We start from the raw sequence: 12,163 nt of genomic DNA on the forward strand, positions 1-12,163 counted from the left end.
GGTCGTATAACATTTAAAATACCTTCACCAAATAGACAGGCAGCAGGTTCAGAAAGGCTCTCTCTGCCATAAAAGCCTTATGTTAGCTTGGCCATATTCTTAATCCTGAAGTTAACTTCCCACTCCAAGGACGTAAACATGAAAACCCCTTAGAATATAGAACTTTACAGCATAGTACAGACCCTTCAGCCCACAATATTGTGCTGACCTATACAAATCTACTCATCAAACAAAACCTTCCCTACTTCACACCTAAAACCTTCTATTGTCCTTGTATCCATGTGCCTGTGTAAGAGTCTTTTAAATGTCCTTATTGTACCAACCTCCACCATCATCCCTTGCAATGCATTTGCAGGCACCCACAACTCTTTGTGTATTTTTTTTTTTAAAAACCCTGATATCTCTCCTAAACCTTCCTCCCCTCACCTTGTACAGATATCCTCTGGTGTTTGCTATTCTCACCCAGGCTTTTTTCCCTGTCTATGCCTCTCATAATTTTGTTAACCTCTTTAAAAAAAAGTTACCTGTCATCCTTCTTGGCTCTGTTAATCTTGCCTTATAAGACACATTTTCCAATCCAGGCAACATCCTGGTAAAACTCCTCTATAATCTCTCCAAAGCTTCCACATCCTTCCTGTAATGAGGTGACCAGAAGTGAACACAATATTCCAAGTGTGGTCTAACCATAGATTAGTAGACTTGCAACATTACCGCATGACTCTTGAACTTGATCCCTGACTAATGAAGACCAGCATACCATAAGTCTTATTAACTACTCTATGAACCTGTGAGGCATCCTTAAGAGATCCAACATCTTAGACCTTAGAACCATAGAAAACTCTTCTTTTCTTTCTTTTTTTTTATTTGGCTTGGCTTCGCGGACGAAGATTTATGGAGGGGGTAAAAAGTCCACGTCAGCTGCAGGCTCGTTTGTGGCTGACAAGTCCAATGCGGGACAGGCAGACACGATTGCAGCGGTTGCAGGGGAAAATTGGTTGGTTGGGGTTGGGTGTTGGGTTTTTCCTCTTTGCCTTTTGTCAGTGAGGTGGGCTCTGCGGTCTTCTTCAAAGGAGGTTGCTGCCGCCAAACTGTGAGGCGCCAAGATGCACGGTTTGAGGCGTTATCAGCCCACTGGCGGTGGTCAATGTGGCAGGCACCAAGAGATTTCTTTAGGCAGTCCTTGTACCTTTTCTTTGGTGCACCTCTGTCACGGTGGCCAGTGGAGAGCTCGCCATATAACACGATCTTGGAAGGCGATGGTCCTCCATTCTGGAGACGTGACCCATCCAGCGCAGCTGGATCTTCAGCAGCGTGGACTCGATGCTGTTGACCTCTGCCATCTCGAGTACTTCGACATTAGGGATGTAAGCGCTCCAATGGATGTTGAGGATGGAGCGGAGACAACGCTGGTGGAAGCGTTCTAGGAGCCGTAGGTGGTGCCGGTAGAGGACCCATGATTCGGAGCCGAACAGGAGTGTGGGTATGACAACGGCTCTGTATACGCTTATCTTTGTGAGGTTTTTCAGTTGGTTGTTTTTCCAGACTCTTTTGTGTAGTCTTCCAAAGGCGCTATTTGCCTTGGCGAGTCTGTTGTCTATCTCATTGTCGATCCTTGTATCTGATGAAATGGTGCTGCCGAGATAGGTAAACTGGTTGACCGTTTTGAGTTTTGTGTGCCCGATGGAGATGTGGGGGGGCTGGTAGTCATGGTGGGGAGCTGGCTGATGGAGGACCTCAGTTTTCTTCAGGCTGACTTCCAGGCCAAACATTTTGGCAGTTTCCGCAAAGCAGGACGTCAATCGCTGAAGAGCTGGCTCTGAATGGGCAACTAAAGCGGCATCGTCTGCAAAGAGTAGTTCACGGACAAGTTTCTCTTGTGTCTTGGTGTGAGCTTGCAGGCGCCTCAGATTGAAGAGACTGCCATCCGTGCGGTACCGGATGTAAACAGCGTCTTCATTGTTGGGGTCTTTCATGGCTTGGTTCAGCATCATGCTGAAGAAGATTGAAAACTACAGCACAGAAAACTGGCCATTCAGCCCTTCTAGTCTGTGCCGAAACATCATTCCACTAGTCCACTGACCTGCACCCATTCCATAACCCTCCAGACCCTTCCCTTCCATGTAGCTATCTAATTTATTCCTAAAATTTAAGAGTGAGCCCTCATTTAAGAGTGAGCCATTCCACACTCCTTCCACTGTCTGAGTGAAGAAATTCTCCCTAATGGTCCCCCTAAACCTTTCTCCCTTGACCCTAAATGTACCCTCATATTTATCTCTCCTAATCTGTGGAAACAGTGTATTCACATTTATTCTGTCTATACCCCTCATAATGTTGTAAACTCTATCATATCTCCCCTCATTCTTCTACGCACCAAGGAATAAAGACCTAACCGGTTTAATCTTTCCCTGTAACTCAACATTGAACACTCAGCAGCATCCTAGTTAACCTTACTCTGCGCTCTTTCAATCTTACTGTTATCCTTCCACTAGTTTGGTGACAGATTCTCTCCCAAAGCATCAACCATCCTTTTTCTCCAACCAATACTGCTCGAACCATTGAGTTCCTCCATCACATTGATTTTTGCTCCAGATTTCCACACCTGTAGTCCCACTTTTATCATATATATATTATATGTGTGTGTGTGCACGCGCGCAGAGGGGGGGGTAGAGGGGGGGGTAGAGGGGGGGGTAGAGGGGGGGTAGAGGGGGGGTAGAGGGGGGGGTAGAGGGGGGGGTAGAGGGGGGGGTAGAGGGGGGGTAGAGGTGGGGGTCTGTGGGTGTGTGTATAATCAATAAATAATGCAATGGATGTTTTTTTTTCTATTATTTGGAAGCGAGTGCGAGTTGTACCCAATGATTTGGCAAATATTGCCTCTCATCCACTGTCAGTCATACAGTCTTCAGTAACCAAAGTGCTATCTAGCCATTCTCAGTGCGGACCATATGATCCCCATGGCGGCCTCAGCACATTTAAGGAGGCTAAAGACTGAAATCATGTTTTTTTTTAATGTAGGTGGTAGGAGAGAAGTATAAGGGGGGGGGGGGGGAACTAAGCTTGATGGCTTCACAGAGAAGGGTGGCCATTAATTTTGAGCATTGTCCAAGGGGACTATTGCCAAAAAAAAATGGTTGAGAATAGCTGTGCCATTCTATCACAATAGCATGTTGTGCCCTGCATCTAAAATTCAGGGCATTGACCAGAGCTGATTTTCTGTGAAACCATCTGCCTTAATCATTGAGCAATCGGCAGGTGCTTGTGATGTACAATTACCTGTTGTACTTCCCCATTTAGCAGTGTCCACACTTAAAATATTCGCTAAGCACCATGTGCTGGAGGAACTCAGCGGGTCATACAGCGTCAGAGAGAAGAAAAAGAATGGAGCCCTTCATCAGAACTGAGAGTGTGGAGGAGATAGGTCAGGGTGGGAATGATAGGATTGGGGCCAGTGGGTGATTATTGGACCAGGTGAGGTGAAAGATTATGGATAGAGCCAGTTGAGTGGGAGAGGGGCGGGTGTGGGAAAACTTCACCTTAATTCATCGATTTTCCCCCCCCCCATTGACCCCAGTCCTACCCTCTTCCCTGACCTCATTATACTAGCTGTACCCTTTCCTGCACATTCTCAGTCCGAATGAAGGGTTCCATCCCACACTGTTGACCATTCGTTTTGTCCACTGATACTGCTTGATCCTTCCTCAAGAATGTTGAGTTTCAGATTTTTGTTTGGGTTTTTTTCCTTTCTTTTGATTTTGATAATATAGATAATTGTTTTCTTCATCTGCAAATAATCTAAACAGTGATAAAGTTATTATAGAAGAAAAGAATTTTAAACCTTTTATAATTTTTTTTATAAATTTCTTGAAGAATTTAAGTTCATCTTCTCTTTCTTTCCTATTTAATTCTCATTTGAGTTGATTTTAATTGTGTTCATGTGAGAGACAATGGAATATGGGAAGTTAAGTAAGTGCTAAATAGGAATGAATTTGGATGGGTGAAGGGATAATGGAATACGGGAAGTCAATTAAGTGCTAAATAAGAATGAATTAGGATGGGGTGAAGGGATAATGGAATATGGGAAGTCAAGTAAGTGCTAAATAAGAATGAATTAGGATGGGGTGAAGGGATAATGGAATACGGAAGTCAAGCAAGTGCTAAATAGGAATGAATTAGGATGGGTTAAATAAGGGTGGAGTAAGAATGGAATGTGAGGAAGGGTTAAGCAAGTTTAATAGAATAGGGGTCTTATAGCAAGTAGATAGATTTAGCAAGTTCTGGGGGTTGAGATTTAAGAACAAAGACATGACACTTCATGGTAAACAAGTTTACAGAAAGGCACATAAACTGCACGTAGGCAGAATTACCTAATGCTAAACCAATCCAGGAGGCAGAAGAATGTTAAGGGGGAGGTACCTCTGTACTGAAATAAAATGGATAAAAAGATGGGTAAGCCCCAGTATGTGTGCATTCCCAGGGTAAGGACCCAACTTTGCACTGTTGTAAAATAAGTGTTCTTTGTTCTCAATTTTTGTCTCGAGTGAAATCTGTGAAGGCACCTCTGCTTCACACAGTTCATATTAGGTTGTACTTTACATAATTGTATTGTGTTCAATTGTTTATACTTTAAATATTAATAAAAATATTTTTAAAAGAGTTTCAAGTTCCAACATCTGCTGTCTCTTCTGTGTCTACATGCATCTGTGGGAAGTGCCACTGGCCATTGCATGAAGTGCAATTTAAATGTATTCCTTAGTCCTCCACAACTAATTTCTCAAGGGAAACTCAGGTTAGCTGAAAAATTTCAATCGCCACAAAGAGTCAAGGAGCCATGCAGCAGGAAACGGGCCCTACAGCCCAATCTGTCCATGCCAAGCAAGTTGGCATTCTGGGCTCATCCCATTTGCCTTCACTTAGTCCATATTGTTCTAAACCCTATCCATAAATGTGTCCAAATGTCTTCTGAATATTGAAATTTTACTCTCTTCTGTAGTTTCTTCTGGTAGCTCATTCCAGATATAGACCACTCACTGAGAGAAAAATATTTCCCCTTGGGTTCTTCTCACATTAATCTGTTTTCGAGTTTCAGAATCATCAACCATGGAGGAAAAAAAAGACTTCTCAGCCGCCTTTGTTTGAGGGAATGAAGTCCCTGCTGTCTTGGGTAAATGTATACCTCTCATTTTGATCATTTTAGATTGGTCACAGTGTTTGACCTGCCGAAAGAAAATAAGACACACGCACCGAGAGCAGTTCAGTTTATACAAGGCTTTATTACTAAATTTAAATCTGAATTCACATTACAATATGCAAGCCCTTCCCAATTATACTTATCAACACCTGGACCGGTCCCAACTGCCGAAGCGAGGCAACGACTGCACACTTGTAGTAGGTTGTCGAGGCGCCGGTAGCAGCTTCTCCCCCTCCCTCGACCGGGACGTTAGCTGGACTCTTGAAGTTCTTCTTCTTGCTGAGAGATGTTGCCTGCCACCTCTTGGAGAGTCTCAAACTTCAGCAGTGGGACCATGGCTTATATTACCCAAAAGCTGTTTACTTCAGATCTTATCTTTTTGAACAAATTATTTAATTATCTTCAAGGTCTCCTGACAGTCTGCAAAAGTAAGAAAGGCAACTGTCAACTGCATCTCTGGGCCTCATGGTGGAAGTTGGATAATGTCTACTGATTCATATGCATCCCTGGGCCCCATAGTGTAAATTTAGATTATGTCTACTAATTCATATGCAACAAGCAGGTTCTCAGCCTTGCAGAAGCCAACGCTGCAAAAGTAAGAAACATGGTTTAAATCTTCCATTACACCTGCCTATTCACCCTCTCCCGATAACTCAAACCCAACAATATCCTGGTGGATCTGCTCTGCACCCTTTCCAACTTGGACCATACCATGTGGGAGTGGACAAGCCCATCGAGTTTGCCCTGCCATTCCATCATGGCTAATTTCCTATAGTTTTCAACCCCATTCTCTAGCCTTTAAATTTTTAAATTTAGGTATACATGCAGCATGGTAAAAGGCTCATGCTGCCCAGTTACAGCTGGTTGACTTATACCCCGGTACATTTTAGAACTATGGAGGAATCTGGAGCACCCACCGGAAATCCATGCATACATTGGGAGAGCATACAAACTCCTTACAGACAGCACTGAATTCAAATCCTGGTCGTAGGCGATGCAACAGCATTGCACTAACTGCTGCGCTAACTGTGCCACCCCCTTAACCCTCGATTCCCTTCCCAATCAAGAACCTATCCACTTCCTTCTAATGACTTGGCTTACACAGCTGTCTGTGGCAATGAGTTTCACAGATTCACAACTCCCTGGGTATAGAAATTCCTTCTCTGTTCGAAAAGAACTTTTTTGTATTCTGAAGCGGTGTTGCGTAGCAGCCACGAGAGGATGCAGATTCCAGGGGAGCAGTGAACTGGAGGAGGGTTGTGGTAAACCACGGTATATATGTTTGCTGTGTTAGGACACACTCCTTGCTGATTGTTTGTGAGGCTCCTCCCACAGACTCCTGAATAAAGGCGACTGTGCCACAGCTCCCTCCTCAGTCCAGGACAGCCGACCAACATGGATGTGGCTCCAATCTGTTGTCAGTAAAAGCCTATCAGTTTCTCTTTAACCTTGTCTTTGAAGTAATTGGTGGTGCATCGCAGGGCACTGGAAACGAGGAGAATACCCCTCCCTGCCCCCGACCCTAAGAAGGTAAAGCAGAGAAGACTGTCCCCTACAGGATGGTCACCACAGCTGAGGGTCAGGGCTGTGGGCGACTTGCGGTTGGGGGTCCTGCACGGGCTGCAGGCTGCTGGAACATGCTGCTCATCGGAACCAGGTATTTGAGCTGGGATTTAAGTGAGTGCTGAAGGCAAGAAGGAGTCCTAAAGGGTCTTGAGCACTGAAGGTTTCCTGATTGTATCAGAGCTTTGGAATTGGAGCTCAGGTTGCCAACTGATAGAACTCAGTGTGGGTCTGTGTGGCTCCAGAGGCTGCAGGAGCACTGCAGGCAAATCCACGGACACTCAGTGACTGAAGGGACTCTCTTCTGCTTCTTTTTCTCTCATACTATAAGAGACACACACTCTACCCCCCACACACACACTCTACCCCCCACACACACACTCTACCCCCCACACACACACTCTACCCCCCACACACACACTCTATCCCCACACACACACTCTACCCCCCCCACACACACTCTACCCCCCCACACACACTCTGCCCCCCACACACACTCTGCCCCCCACACACACTCTGCCCCCCACACACACTCTACCCCCCCACACACACTCTACCCCCCCCACACACACTCTACCCCCCCCACACACACTCTACCCCCCCCACACACACTCTACCCCCCCCACACACACTCTACCCCCCCCACACACACTCTACCCCCCCCACACACACTCTACCCCCCCACACACACTCTACCCCCCCACACACACTCTACCCCCCACACACACTCTAACCCCCCACACACACTCTACCCACCCACACACACTCTCTACCCCCACACACACTCTCTACCCCCACACACACTCTCTACCCCCACACACACTCTCTACCCCCACACACACTCTCTACCCCCACACACACTCTCTACCCCCACACACACTCTCTACCCCCACACACACTCTCTACCCCCACACACACTCTCTACCCCCACACACACTCTCTACCCCCACACACACTCTCTACCCCCCACACACTCTCTACCCCACACACTCTCTACCCCCCACACACACACTCTACCCCCCCCCACACACTCTACCCCCCCCACACACTCTACCCCCCCCACACACTCTACCCCCCCCACACACTCTACCCCCCCCACACACTCTACCCCCCCCCCACACACTCTACCCCCCCCCACACACTCTACCCCCCTCCACACACTCTACCCCCCCACACACACTCTACCCCCACTGGCCTTTTGGCCAGCAGAAGTCAATTTTGCATAATATTACATGTTCTGTACTAACAGAATCAGAATTTATTGTCACGGATGAGTCACAAAATTTATTGTTTTGAAGCATCATAGAGCTAACATTTATATAAACCACCTTACCAAATATATTAAAGCAAGAAAAAGTCCAAGTCAGGCAGTATCGGTGGTTCATTGTTCATTCAGGAATCTGATGACAGAGGGAAAGAAGCTGCGTTGAGTGCTCGTCTGAAGGCTACTGTACCTTTCTCCTGATGGTAACAGAGTGAAGAGGGCATGGCCTGGGTGGTGGGGCTGCTTTCTTAAAACACCGCCTCTTGTAGATGTCCTCGATGGAATGAAATCTGGTGCCTGTCATGTCGCAGGCTGAATTAACAACCCTCTGGAGTTTATTCTTGTCCTGAGGGTTGGCGCCTCTGTACCAGACAGTGATGCAACCAGCAAGAATGTTCTCCACGGTACACCTGTAGAAGTTTACTACATACGACTTGAGTCTTGAAGTTTGACCTCCTTGCCCCAGAGTCCCCCACCATAGGAAGCATCCTCTTGGTCCTATCCAGTCCTTTCAGAATTCACTAGGTTTCAATGAGATCCCTCCCTCATTCTTCTAAACTCCAGCCAGTTCACTCTCAACTCATTGATGTCCTACCTATATCAGGGCAACCAGAACTGCACCATGTATGGTCTCACTAATGCCTTCTACAAATGTTTCTCCTGAGAAAGATTTAAATGAATACAGTGTTTTCAACTTAGATTGATTTTTGCACCTACATTTGACAGGACGTTTAATATTTCACTGATTTATCCCGTTAATCAAGCCTCATAAACTTTGAATATTTAGTCAAAACTCAATTGCAGAGCAACCCTATCCTGGACTCTGTTACTTTAATCTGATTTATATTGAACAATAATTTACATTGAAGAATAATTGCAGGGAGAGAGATTAGGGAACAAATTTAATTGACTGTTAGTCAGTACCTGTCATATTTAGAGCTTGCATTTTAAATATGTTTACCAGCATATGAAAACTGTCCATTAGACCTTCTTTAGCTCCATCTTGCAACATTATAAGTAGAAGTGATAATATCTGGGTAAGCCAGAAATGTCAAAAGACGATACCATCATTTCTCTTACTAAGTAAGTGCTCACATGCTCTCATTCCTTCTCTTTCACGCTCCCTCTGTCTGCTTATGTTCCCACTTGTTTTTCCACATGTGACCATGTATATAGGTACAATTAGCCATTGTAGTAAAAACACACAGAAATGCTGGAGGATTGCTGCTGGTCTTGCACCGTCCATAAGAGGTAAAAATATATTACCGACGTTTCAGGCCTGAGCTATTCTTCCAGGGATGAGCAAGAAGCAGGCAGGTGAATCCAATTTACACCTTTTGTCTGTTGGCCTCAACTCCTCCCCCTTCCATCATTCTTCCCTCTTTCTCTCCCCAGTCCAGTTCAGATACCTGCTTGCTTTTTGCTTCTTCCTTGAAGAAGGGCTCAGGTTTGAAACACTGATAATATATCTTTACCTCTTGTAGATACTGGAAGACCAGCTGAGTTCCTCCAAAATTCTGTGTGTTTTTACTACAAACACAGCATCTACAGATATTCTTGTTTCACACCAATTGCCATTGTACACATTGGCCGCAAGTAACTGCAGAGGGTTTTGAGTATGACTCAGCCCATCATACCAATCAATGTCTCCTCCATGATCATGCTCAACAGTGGCGCTCCTCAAGGATATGTCCCCTACTGCACTCCCTCTATGCCCACGAGCGTACACTTAAATACTGTTCCAACTCCACCTTCACATTTGCTAATGACACCTCAATAGTGGGCCAGGTACTAAATAACAATGAGTCAGAGTACAGAAAAGAGATGAAAAGTCTAGTGGTGGGGCTGCTTTCTTAAGACACCGCCTCTTGTAGATGTAATCAAGATAGCAATCTACCTCTTAACATCATTAAGATGAAGGAGATGATCGCTAACTTCAGGAGAGGGGCATAATCTTCGTTATGTCCAGCTGCTGAAGTTGAAAGGGTAGAGAACCTCAAGTTTGAAATAAATACCTCCAACAATCTGACCTGGGACAAGCCCATAGATGCAATGGTCACGAAAAAGACCAAGGAGGTTTGGCACGTCTTCCTTTTCCCTCAAGAATGTCTACAGGTGCACCATCAAGAACCAACATGTTGCGTGCATGGCAGAGTGGGACGAGAGCTGCGCTGTTCTAGAGCAGCAGAAGCTTCTTTTGCACTTCCAATAAATGGTGATTCTTCCTTGCTGACAGGAGGAAAAAAACCTCATAGTTGTAACGTGATGTCATGTATGTACTCTGATAATAAATCTGAACTTTTAAGCCACAGAAGGTGGTGAATGGAGCTCAGAACATCTCACAAACTTCCCTCCCCTCCATGGACTCCATACACATCTCCCGCTGCCTTGGAAGGGCTCTATATCCTTCTATAGTTGATGGAAATGTGAGGAGAATGCAAAAAAATGTGAATATTTAAAATTTTAAAATTTTGTTTAAATTTAGGGATACAGCATGGTAAGAGGCTTTTCCGGCCCATGAGCTCGCTCCACCCAAGTACAGCAATTAACCTAGAAACCCTGTATGTTTTAGGAGGATGGGAAGAAGCAAGTCCCCAGAGAAAACACACGCATAACAGAGAGCATGTATAAACTCCTTACAGACTGCACCAGATTAGAACCTGGATTCCTGACATTGTAATACCATTGTGCTACCCACTAAGAACGGTTGATAGTTGGTACAGCAGCACGTTTAAGGGCCTGTTACTAAGATGAAAGTCACATCACATGATGAAATTATTCTCTTCCCAGATCGGGAAGAAGGCTTAAGAGTGGAAGAAGGCTTAAGAGTGTGAAAACACACGCCAACGTGGATAAAGACTGTTTCTTCTCTGCAATGATCAGGCTCCTGAATGAACCCCACAGCAGTGCTCTAATGCTATCTTGCTTGATGCTAATTGATCACCCTTTTTATTATAAACTCATTCTCTGTAAATTGTGCCCTTTACATGGTCGTATGCAAAGTTTGAGATAACCTGTTGGTCTGCTTGTGGAAGAACCTTTCTGACTGTGCTAGGCATTTTGTTATAAATAAATGGAATCCTCCCCTCCATCAACTATACCTACACTTCCTGCTGCTTTGAAAAAGCAGCTAACATATTTAAAGGCTCATCCCACTCCAGCCACACTCTCTCCATCCCCCTCCTATCAGATAGAGGATTCATGAGTGTGAGATCAAATACTCCCATGTTCAAGGACAGTTCCTTTCCTGCTATTATCAGGCTCCTGAATGAACCTTTTGAGTGAAACACAAAAGTCTGCAGACTCTGAAATTAAGTAAAAGTACACTGAAATGCTGGAGGAACTCAGCCGGTCTTGCAGCTAAAAGTACATTATCGATATTTGGGCCCATCTTCAATGAATAAAGAAAGAATAAGCAAAATAAAACCAGGAAAGATCAGAACAGAGACAGTGCTGTCTGGGGAAGGAGTCTAGACCAACAAAAGGTGTTAATTGGATATGATAAGAAGAGAGTCGAGAATTGTTTTTGGCTGAGTGAAGGGAGACCGGGAAAAGGAAGAGAGTCAGTGGTGGGGAAAGTCGATGGGAGAAGAAGTTGGGTGGTGGGGGGAAAGAAATGAACATAACGAAAGCCAGAGAAACTGATGTTAAAGCCATTCAGTTTGAGGGTGCCCAGATGAGGTGTTGCTCCTCCAATTTGCGGGTGATCTCAAACTGGCAGTGCATGAAACCATGGGCAAACCTATCAACAATTAAAATAGGGGCCACTCGGAGATCCACGCTATATATAGGAACATAGGAAGTAGGAACAGGAGTAGGCCAAAAATGGCCCATTGAGCTTGCTCCGCCATTCAATAAGATCATGGCTGATCTAATTTATGACCTAACTCCACCTACCTGCCTTCTCCCCATATCCCCTAATTCCTCTATCATGTAAAAATTTATCTAACTGAATTTTAAATATGTTTAATGAAGCAGCCTCAACCACTTCCCTGGATAGAGAATTCCAAACATTCACTACTCTCTGGGGAAAACTATTTTTCCTCATCTCTGTCCTAAATCTACTCCTCTGAATCTTGAGACTGTGCCCTTTCATTTTAGTTTCCCCGGCCAGCTCACAAAACCTTCCTACATCTATCCTATCCATACCT

The sequence above is a fragment of the Narcine bancroftii genome, chromosome 8 (assembly GCF_036971445.1).
Source record: "Narcine bancroftii isolate sNarBan1 chromosome 8, sNarBan1.hap1, whole genome shotgun sequence".
Classification (NCBI taxonomy): domain Eukaryota; kingdom Metazoa; phylum Chordata; class Chondrichthyes; order Torpediniformes; family Narcinidae; genus Narcine; species Narcine bancroftii.